The sequence below is a fragment of the Rhinoraja longicauda genome, chromosome 20 (genome assembly GCF_053455715.1).
Source record: "Rhinoraja longicauda isolate Sanriku21f chromosome 20, sRhiLon1.1, whole genome shotgun sequence".
In the NCBI taxonomy this organism is placed as follows: Eukaryota; Metazoa; Chordata; class Chondrichthyes; order Rajiformes; family Arhynchobatidae; genus Rhinoraja; species Rhinoraja longicauda.
In genome coordinates, this window is record NC_135972.1 from 17,088,046 (window position 1) to 17,097,705 (window position 9,660).

The window sequence follows — 9,660 nt, forward strand, 5'->3', positions numbered from 1 at the left end:
GTATGCTGAGATTCTGGCAGAGTTTCCAGAGCTGCTCATTCAACGTTTTGACACGCCTTCGGCCAAGCACGGCGTGGTCCATCACATCCGCACCGAAGGCCCTCCCGTTTTCGCTTGGGCCAGGAGACTACCGCCAGACAAACTGGTGGTGGCACGGGCGGAGTTCAGGAAGATGGAGGAAATGGGAATTGTCCGTCAGTCTGACAGCCCGTGGGCCTCGCCGTTACATATGGTCTCCAAGGCATCTGGGGGGTGGAGACAATGTGGCGATTATCGGCGTCTCAATGCTGTCACCACGGCTGATCGCTACCCCATACCGCACCTACAGGACTTTTCATCTGGGCTGGAAGGAGCGGTGGTGTTTTCCAAAATCGATTTGGTGCGAGGATACCACCAGATCCTGGTGCGACCGGAGGACATACAGAAAACCGCATCGATTACTCCGTTCGGGTTGTTTGAATGGTTGCGTATGCCTTTCGGTTTAAAGAACGCGGCACAGGCTTTCCAACGACTGATGGACCGCGTGGGCCGGGGTTTACCCTTTTTGTTTATTTATTTAGACGACATCCTGGTCGCCAGCCCCTCAGTGCAGGAACACCAGGCCCACTTGCGGACCGTGTTCCAGCGGCTCCAAGACCACGGGCTCATTATCCAACCCTCCAAATGTCAATTCGGCCTTCCTGCTCTTGATTTTCTAGGGCACAGAATTACCCCTGCTGGCGCCTCCCCTTTGCCCGAGAAGGTGGAGGCTATCCGGGCATTTCCCAGGCCCACCACAGTAAAAGGGCTACAGGAGTTCGTAGGCATGGTTAATTTCTACCATAGGTTCGTTCCGGCAGCTGCGCGAGTCATGCGCCCGCTTTTCCAATGCCTTGCAGGGAATCCGGTAGAGTTGATATGGTCCCCGACCGCAGAGTCGGCTTTTACAGCAGCTAAGGCAGCCTTGGCAGACGCCACCATGTTGGTCCATCCGAGCCCCTCCGCCCCCACGGCCCTGACGGTTGACGCCTCTGACGTGGCGGTGGGCGGGGTTCTGGAGCAGCAGGTCGGTGGCCGTTGGCAGCCTTTAGCGTTTTTCAGCCGGCAACTAAATTCGGCCGAGCTGAAGTATAGCGCATTTGACCGAGAGCTTCTGGCTCTCTATTTAGCTGTTCGTCATTTCAGGTACTTCCTCGAGGGCCGCCCATTTGTGGCCTTTACGGACCACAAACCATTAACATTTGCTTTTTTGAAATTGTCTGACCCATGGTCGGCCCGCCAGCAGCGGCACCTGACTGCTATCTCCGAATTTACCACCGATGTCCGTCATGTCGCGGGTAAGCTTAATGCCGTTGCTGACGCCCTGTCTAGACCCGCTTTTCCCCCTATTTCGGCGGTGGACTGCGAAGTGGATCCCCAGGAGCTTGCGGAGGCACAGCTTCTAGCGGATACCGTTTCGGCATACCGGTCCACCACTTCGGGATTGAAGTTGGCCCAGGTAGCTTGTGGGTCGGAAGGCACAAAGGTCTGGTGCGATGTTTCTCTTCCCCGTCCCAGGCCGGTAGTACCGCCCTCCCTTCAGCGCCGGGTTTTCGATGCCATTCATGGGCTGGCGCACCCGTCCATCCGCTCCACCTCTGCCTTGGTAGCAGCGAGGTTTGTCTGGCATGGCCTACGGAAACAGGTAGCGGGTTGGGCACATTCCTGCGTTCCCTGTCAGACCGCTAAAGTCCAGCGCCACGTCCAGCCCCCCGTACAGGATTTCGAGGTCCCAGCAGTTCGTTTTTTCCACATCCACGTGGATTTGGTCGGGCCTTTGCCTTCCTCCCGGGGCTACACCCACCTCCTCACGGTGGTGGATCGGTTCACCCGGTGGCCAGAGGCTTTCCCATTGTCTGATATTTCGTCAGCGTCTTGTGCTAGGACTTTGGCCCTTCATTGGGTAGCTCATTTCGGGGTCCCGGCAGTTATTACCACTGACAGAGGGCCACAGTTCACTTCGTCCCTCTGGGCCGCGCTCGCAGAACTGTACGGTTCCAAGTTACAACCCACTACTGCATATCACCCCCAGGCAAATGGACTCGTAGAAAGGTTCCACCGTCAACTTAAGGCATCCCTCAGTGCAAGGCTTGAAGGCCCGGACTGGGTAGACCAGCTCCCTTGGGTTCTTTTGGGCATCCGGACTGCTCCTAAGCTAGATCTCGGTGCGTCGTCCGCGGAGCTAGTATATGGCTCGACACTTCGAGTACCCGGAGATTTGTTTCCGGACCTTTCAGACCAGCTGCCTACAGTCCCATCGGTGTTAGCATCTCTCCGGGAACGGGTGGGCTCCCTGGCCCCAGTTCCAACTTCACGTCATGGGTGTCCCATGGTACATGAACCGCCTTCCCTGAAGGACTGTGAGTTTGTTTTTCTGCGAAAAGATGCCCATCGCGCCCCGTTGCAGAGGGTCTATCAAGGGCCGTTCCGGGTTTTGCGTAAGGGAACGGCTACCTTCACCTTAGACATGTGCGGCAAGAGTGAGCTTGTCTCGGTGTCCCGGCTCAAACCTGCACATTTGGATCCGGATCAACCAGTCCTGGTCGGTCAAACCCCTAGGAGAGGCCGACCTCCGTTAGTTCCGCTCAGTCCAGGACCCCCCGTTCCGACAGTTCCTCCAGGACCCCCCGTTCCGACAGTTCCTCCAGGACCCCCCGTTCCGGTAGTTCCTCCAGGACCTCCCGTTCCGGCTGTTCCGCCAAGTCCGGAACCCCCGGCTCCTGTGGTTCAGGCTGTCCCTCTCCGTACTCGTTATGGTCGCGAAATCCGGCTCCCTGCTAGGTTCCGCACCTCGGGTTCTGGGGGGGGTCATGTAGCGACCATAGAGAATGGTCCAGGTCGTCGAACCCTCGGATTGGCCAGCGAGGTCACGTGTGAACGCGACCATGGGGATTGGTCCAGGTAGCGACATCGCTGATTGGCCAGCGATGTCATGTGCGCTTTTGGCGCCCGAAATAGACAGTTCGGCGAAGTCTTCGAAGAAGACAGTAAGTTTTTGATGGTTGTCCTTTACCTTGTTGTTTAACTCTGTATTCGAATATTGTGGCTGCAATAAACTTCTTCTACAACCAACAAGTTTTCGGACTCGCCATAATATAGTCTATACAGGAAGACAAACCATCTTCCAGGGATTCACTTGCACTTCTTCCAATCTAGTGTACTGCATTCAGTGTTCGCAATGTGGCCTTCTCTACACTGGCAAAACCAAATGAAGAGCATCTGCAGGCAGGCCACCTGAGCTTCACGTTGCCTGTAATTTTAATTCCCCATCCCACTCCCATTCGGACCTCTGTCTCTGTCATCCTACACTGTTACAACAAGACTCAATGGCAATTTGAGGAACAGCTCCTCATTTTTCATCTGGACACATTACAGCCTTCCAGACTCTATCAAATTCTTCAACTCTAGATATCATGTACCCTCCACCACATTCACCTCTACCTAAACTTTTTTAAAAAAAAACATTTTATTTAAGTTTTAACAGAACCCATACGTTATACATTTTACATTCCTTAGTAAACAATAGTCACTGACCTATAACTTCGATTATACACGTATTGTTCTGTATTTTCTCCCCTCCCCCCCACCCCCCCCCCACCCCCCCCAGTTCAAAAGAAGGAAAAAGAAAAAGCAGAAGAAAGAAAGAAAAAGAAAAACCTGGAGTCCCGAGGGAGTCACTTCCGAGTAATTTCTTTTAAAATTCTTGTTAGGTATCAAAGCAATCCTGAATTTAACTACTTCCTATACTTAATCCTAGCTTTGCCATGAATGGGTTCCACACCTTCAAAAAGAAGTCATATCCATTTCTCAGATTATACGTTGCTTTTTCTAATGGGATACAACTCCGCATTTCTGCATGCCATCTTTCAAATATTATTTCATTTTGTTCTTTCCATGTGACCGCAACACATTTTTTTGCTACTGCTAATGATATTTTGAGAAATCTTTCCTGATGTTTATCCAAACTTAGCTTTGGTATTATTCCTTTTGTATCTGCTAGCAAAAACAACCTTGAATCCATTGGTATGATCTTATTCATCAATTGATCTAAAAACTTTTTTATGTCTTGCCAAAAAGGAATTACCTTCTGACATGCCCATGTAGAGTGTATAAAAGTGCCCACGTCTTGGTTGCATCTAAAACATCTTTCAGATGAATTTGGTTTAAATTTATTTAATTTTTCCGGGGTTAAATATAGTTGCTGCAAAAAATTATACTGTACTAAGCTGTATCTCACATTAATAGTATTTTTCATACTATCTAAACACAGTCTTTCCCAACTTGGTTCATCAATAATAATATTAAGATCTGTTTCCCATCTTTGTCTTGCTTTATGAATTCCTATCTTTGGACTAGATATCTGTAGTAGTTTATACATTGATGATATAAATTTTTTCATTCCCTTGCCCTGAATCAAGGATTCGATTCCTTTAATCTGAAATAGAGACATTGAATTACCTAACTTTTCCCTTAAAAAAGATTGTAATTGATAATAGAAAAAAATACTATTCCCTGGAATTTGATATTTATTTCTCAATTGCGAAAATGTCAAAAAGATATTCCCTTCATAGCAGTCTCCTATATTTTTAATACCCTTCTGTTCCCAGAGTTGTAGTATTTGATTATTCCAAGCAAACGGCAATAATCCATTTTTTACTAATGGAGTTTTAGCTGTTAAGAAAAATCTTTTATCCTTAACTTTAACTGTTTTCAACAATGTATTAATTAAATGTTTTAGCAAAGATGACTATTTATCCTTAACTAATAGCTTCGCTTCCCATTTATATATAAATTCTTCTGGACAAGATTCTTTTATTTTATCCATTTCAATTTTAACCCATGCTGTTTTTCCACCCTCTTGATAAAAGGATGAAATAAAACTCATTTGTGCTGCCAGATAGTAATTTTTAAAATTTGGTAATTGCAATCCACCTAATTCAAATTTCCATGTTAATTTTTCCAGAGACACTCTTGGCATTTTACCTTTCCAAAGAAAATTCCTCACAGTTTTGTTCAATTCTTGAAAAAATTTATTTGGCAAAGGTATAGGCAGTGTTGAAAATAAATACTGTATCCTCGGAAAAATATTCATCTTAATACAATTCACTCTCCCTATCAATGTAATTGGAAGATTCATCCATTTCTTCAGGTCCTCATCTATTTTTTTTATTAGTGGTTTATAATTTAATTTATACAAATTATTTAACTTATTATCTACATTAACTCCTAAAAACTTAATGCCTTCTTTTTGCCATTTAAACTGACTTTCTCTTTTACATTGATCATAATTGCCTTCAACAAGAGGCATTATTTCAGTTTTATCTTTATTAATTTTATATCCTGATACTTTCCCATATTCTTCCAGTCTGAAATATAATTTTCTTAAGGATTCCAATGGTCTAGTAAGACAAATTAAGACATCATCAGCAAATAAAGTAATTTTGTGATCTTCCTGATTAACTTTAAATCCTTTAATATCTAAATCTGCTCTTATTAGCTCTGCCAGAGGTTCAATGGCCAATACAAATAAAGCCGGTGACAAGGGACATCCCTGTCTACTAGATCTTTCCAAATTAAATGATTGAGAAGATTGGCCATTTGTCACCACTTTGGCTTTAGGTTGTTTATAAAGAGCTTTTACCCAGTTAATAAAACCATTTCCTAATCGGTACTTCTCTAATACTTTAAATAAAAAATCCCATTCTAACCTGTCAAACGCCTTTTCAGCATCTAAAGCAACTGCTACGCTCAATTCCTTTCTTTTCTGTGCTAAATGTAAAATACTTATAAATCTTGCTACATTATCAGATATTTTCCTTTTTTTGACAAATCCAGTTTGGTCCTCTTTAACCAGCTTCGGTAAATATTCTGCCAATCTCCTTGCTAAGAAGATGCATTTAAAGGGTCTGGTAATGTAGAAGTTTTTTCCGCTTGATGTATCACTTCCATAAATAGTGGTAACAACAAATCTTTAAATTTTTTATAGAACTCAGGCGGAAAACCATCTTCCCCTGGAGATTTATTACTTGGTAAAGAATATAATACTTCCTCCACCTCTCTCAAAGTAAAGGAGGCATTTAGTCCCATCTGCTCCTCATTAGAGATTGTTGGTAATTGTATTTTGGATAAAAAGTTATTTATCTTAATTTCATCCTTTTCAGATTCAGAATGGTACAGATTAGTGTAGAATTGCTTAAATACCTCATTGATTTCTCTAGGTTTATAAGTAATAATGTTCTGATCTGTTCTAATTGAATTTATTGTTCTTGATATTTGTTCTTCTTTCAGTTGCCATGCCAATACCTTGTGCGCTCTTTCTCCTAATTCATAATATCTTTGGTTAGTTCGTAATATTAGTTTTTCTGTTCTGTGAGTATGTAAAGTATTGTATTGAAATTTTTTATTTGCAAGTTGTGTTTTTTTTGTATCTGAAGAAGTTTTCTGTAAGTCTTTTTCTAATACGGTGATTTCTTTTTCTAATCTTTCAGATTCCTTCCTATAGTCTTTCTTTATCTTAGATGAGTAGCTTATAATTTGGCCTCTCAAATAAGCCTTCATTGCATCCCATACAATAAATTTATCATCCACTGAATTTAAATTTGTCTCCAAATATAATTCAATTTGTCCTCGAATAAAATCACAGAAGTCTTGTCTTTTCAATAGTAAAGAGTTGAGTCTCCATCTATACACTGACTGTTCTTTATCTGGCATCGTAATTTTCATTAATAATGGTGAGTGATCCGATAACAATCTAGCCTTGTAATCTATTTGTATTATTCTACCGCTTAGTTGAGCTGAAATCAAAAATAGATCTATTCTAGAATATGTATCATGTCTATTGGAATAAAAAGAGTAATCTCTTTCCTTGGGATGGCTTTTCCTCCAAACATCTATTAAATTTAAACTTTCCATTAAATTCAAGGTTGTCTTTGCTGCTCTTGTCCTTGTCGTTGTCCTTGATGATCTATCCATTACTGGATTTAAACAAAAATTGAAATCTCCCCCTATCAATATATTTTCATGTGCTTCCGCTAGATTTAGAAAAGTATCCTGCACAAACTTCTCATCATCTGTATTTGGTGCATATATATTCATTAAAGTCCACAATTCTGAGAAAATTTGACAATGTACAATTATAAATCTACCTACTGGGTCACTTACAATATTTTGTATCTTAATTGGTAGCGTTTTCTTAAATAGGATAGCAACCCCTCTTGCTTTTGAGTTAAAAGAAGATGCGACCATACTTCCTACCCAATCTCTCTTTAACTTTTGATGCTCTTTTTCCGTTAGATGTGTTTCTTGCAAGAAAGCTATATCTACTTCCAATTTTTTCATCTGTGTTAAAATTCTCTTCCTTTTTATCGGTCCATTTAACCCATTCACATTATAGCTTAAAAAATTTAATGTGTTATCCATTCATTCCTTTTTTTTTTTGTTTCCTTACCTTGATACCTCTTCCGGTATTTACATTGTGCCGTATTTCAGTGTGCTCCCCTCCATAGTCCAGGTATAAAAACAGAAAAGAAATAAGAAAGATAGAGAAATAGACCCTCCCTCTAATGTTGTTAATAAATAGATTAGCAACATTACCCCCCTCTATTATACGAGGTGTGGTCCGCACCACACTTGTGCCCATGATTATGGTGGAGCATCCACATTCTCCAACCCCCCCCGATATATCAAGTACTTCTAAAAATTAACAATCCTTAATACAGTTAATCCCCTCTATAGTATACAGATATTATTAATAATTAATCATTCATGAATCTTCTTAAGCATTTCTCGATGGCAATTCTTCCGCATACTCTTCTGCTTTGACAAAGTCTTTAAAAAATTTATTTTCTCCAGTGTTGATCATAATCTTCAAAGTAGCCGGATGCAGTAAAATAAACCTATAGCCTTTCTTCCATAGAATATTTTTTGCCTTGTTAAATTCTTTTTTTCTGCTCAACAAGGCATTACTGATGTCTGGGTAAAAGATTATTTTAGTACCTTCATGTTCTATTGGTTTTCCCTCTCTTATATTATTCCCGACTGTTTTGAAAACCAATTCTCGATCTTGGTATCTTAAAAATTTAATCAACACAGATCTTGGCTTTTGATTAGCCGAGGGTTTCGGTCTTAGAGCCCTATGTGCTCTTTCTATTTCCATCGGACCTTGTTTATCTATTCCCAGAGTGGTCCCTATCCAATCTTGAAAAAAGTTAATTGGGTCTTCCCCCTCCACTCCCTCTGGCAAACCGACAATTTTAACATTATTTCTCCTGCTATAGTTTTCCAAGGCATCCAACTTCTCCGCCGTCTTTTTGCTTTCAATTGCTGCTGCAGTAATACTGTCTTCATTTTTTTCCACTCTAGATTTTAACATTTCATTTTCCATTTGCATATTATCCACTTTATTTGTCACTGTTTGAAATTTCTCCTCCATTTTTTTCAAAGCCTTACGAAATTTCTTGTTATCTCTCCTCATTAATTTGTTATCTCCTTCAATTTTCTTGAGCCTGTTAATAATTTCTTGAAGCATCGTTTTCATATTAGTCTCTGTATCTTCTTGCTTTTCTTCCTCTTCTTCATTTCCACTTCCACTGCTAGTGGAGTCTCCCGTTACCTCATCGTCACTCGAGTCCGAAACTCCAGACAAAACAGACAAAACATCAGCAGCCTCTCGGCAAACAGTGGGCTTTTTTGATAACTCACGGCGACTCCCTCGTATTTTGACCCGAGTCAAAGAGCGCTTGCTGGGAGTAGTAGATTCCAGCTTCATACCGGAACCCTCCCCAGACTCACCGCCTGCCGAGGGGTCACCAAATCTAGTCCCCTGCTCCATCAGAGCTGTGGGCCTTCCTTCGATTTTTTTCCTTGATTCCTTTGCTTGCTTCTGTGGCAGTTGTACTCCTCCTTTTACTTTCTTGGAAGGCATCTGTACGTTCTGTATTCTTTCTGATTTAATTTAAAGTACTTGATTCCTTTAGTTCGTCTTTTTTTTAGCAGTTTAGGGCTTTGTTTTCGGGAGTGCTGAAAAGTTATGTCTACTCAGCCAAGCATTGGACACGCCCCCCAGCCCCTCTACCTAAACTAACCTGTTTCTCTCTTTCTCAGATCTGATGAAGGTTCCATTATCATACATAATAGCTGTTTCTCTTTGCACAGCTGCTGTCTGACCAGCTGAGTGACCCAAACAGTCTTTTTCAGGTGAAGCAGTGATTCACTTGCACTTCTTCCAATCTAGTGTACTGCACTCAGTGTTAATAGTGTGATCTCCTCTACACTGGGCAAACCAAACACACTGGATGACTGCCTTGTGGAACACCTATGTTCAGTCATTCCAGAGGGGCAGCCCTGAGCTTGCCATTTTTAGACACTTTAATTCTCCATCCCACTCCCACTCCGATCTCTCAGTCTGTGGTCTCCTGCACTGTTACAGTGAGGCCCAACGAAAGCTTGAGGATCACCACATCAACTTCCATCTGGGCACATTGGAGCCTTCTGTGCTCAATATTAAATTTGGTAACAACAAATAACTTGATTTGTAAGCCTTTATTAGTCATCCATTTGCAATATTAGCTCAGCTAGCTTTTTTTTCTTTCCTTTCTCCCTCTGGGAGTGGAGGACATACTCACACTGAAGTCCCAGGCAAGT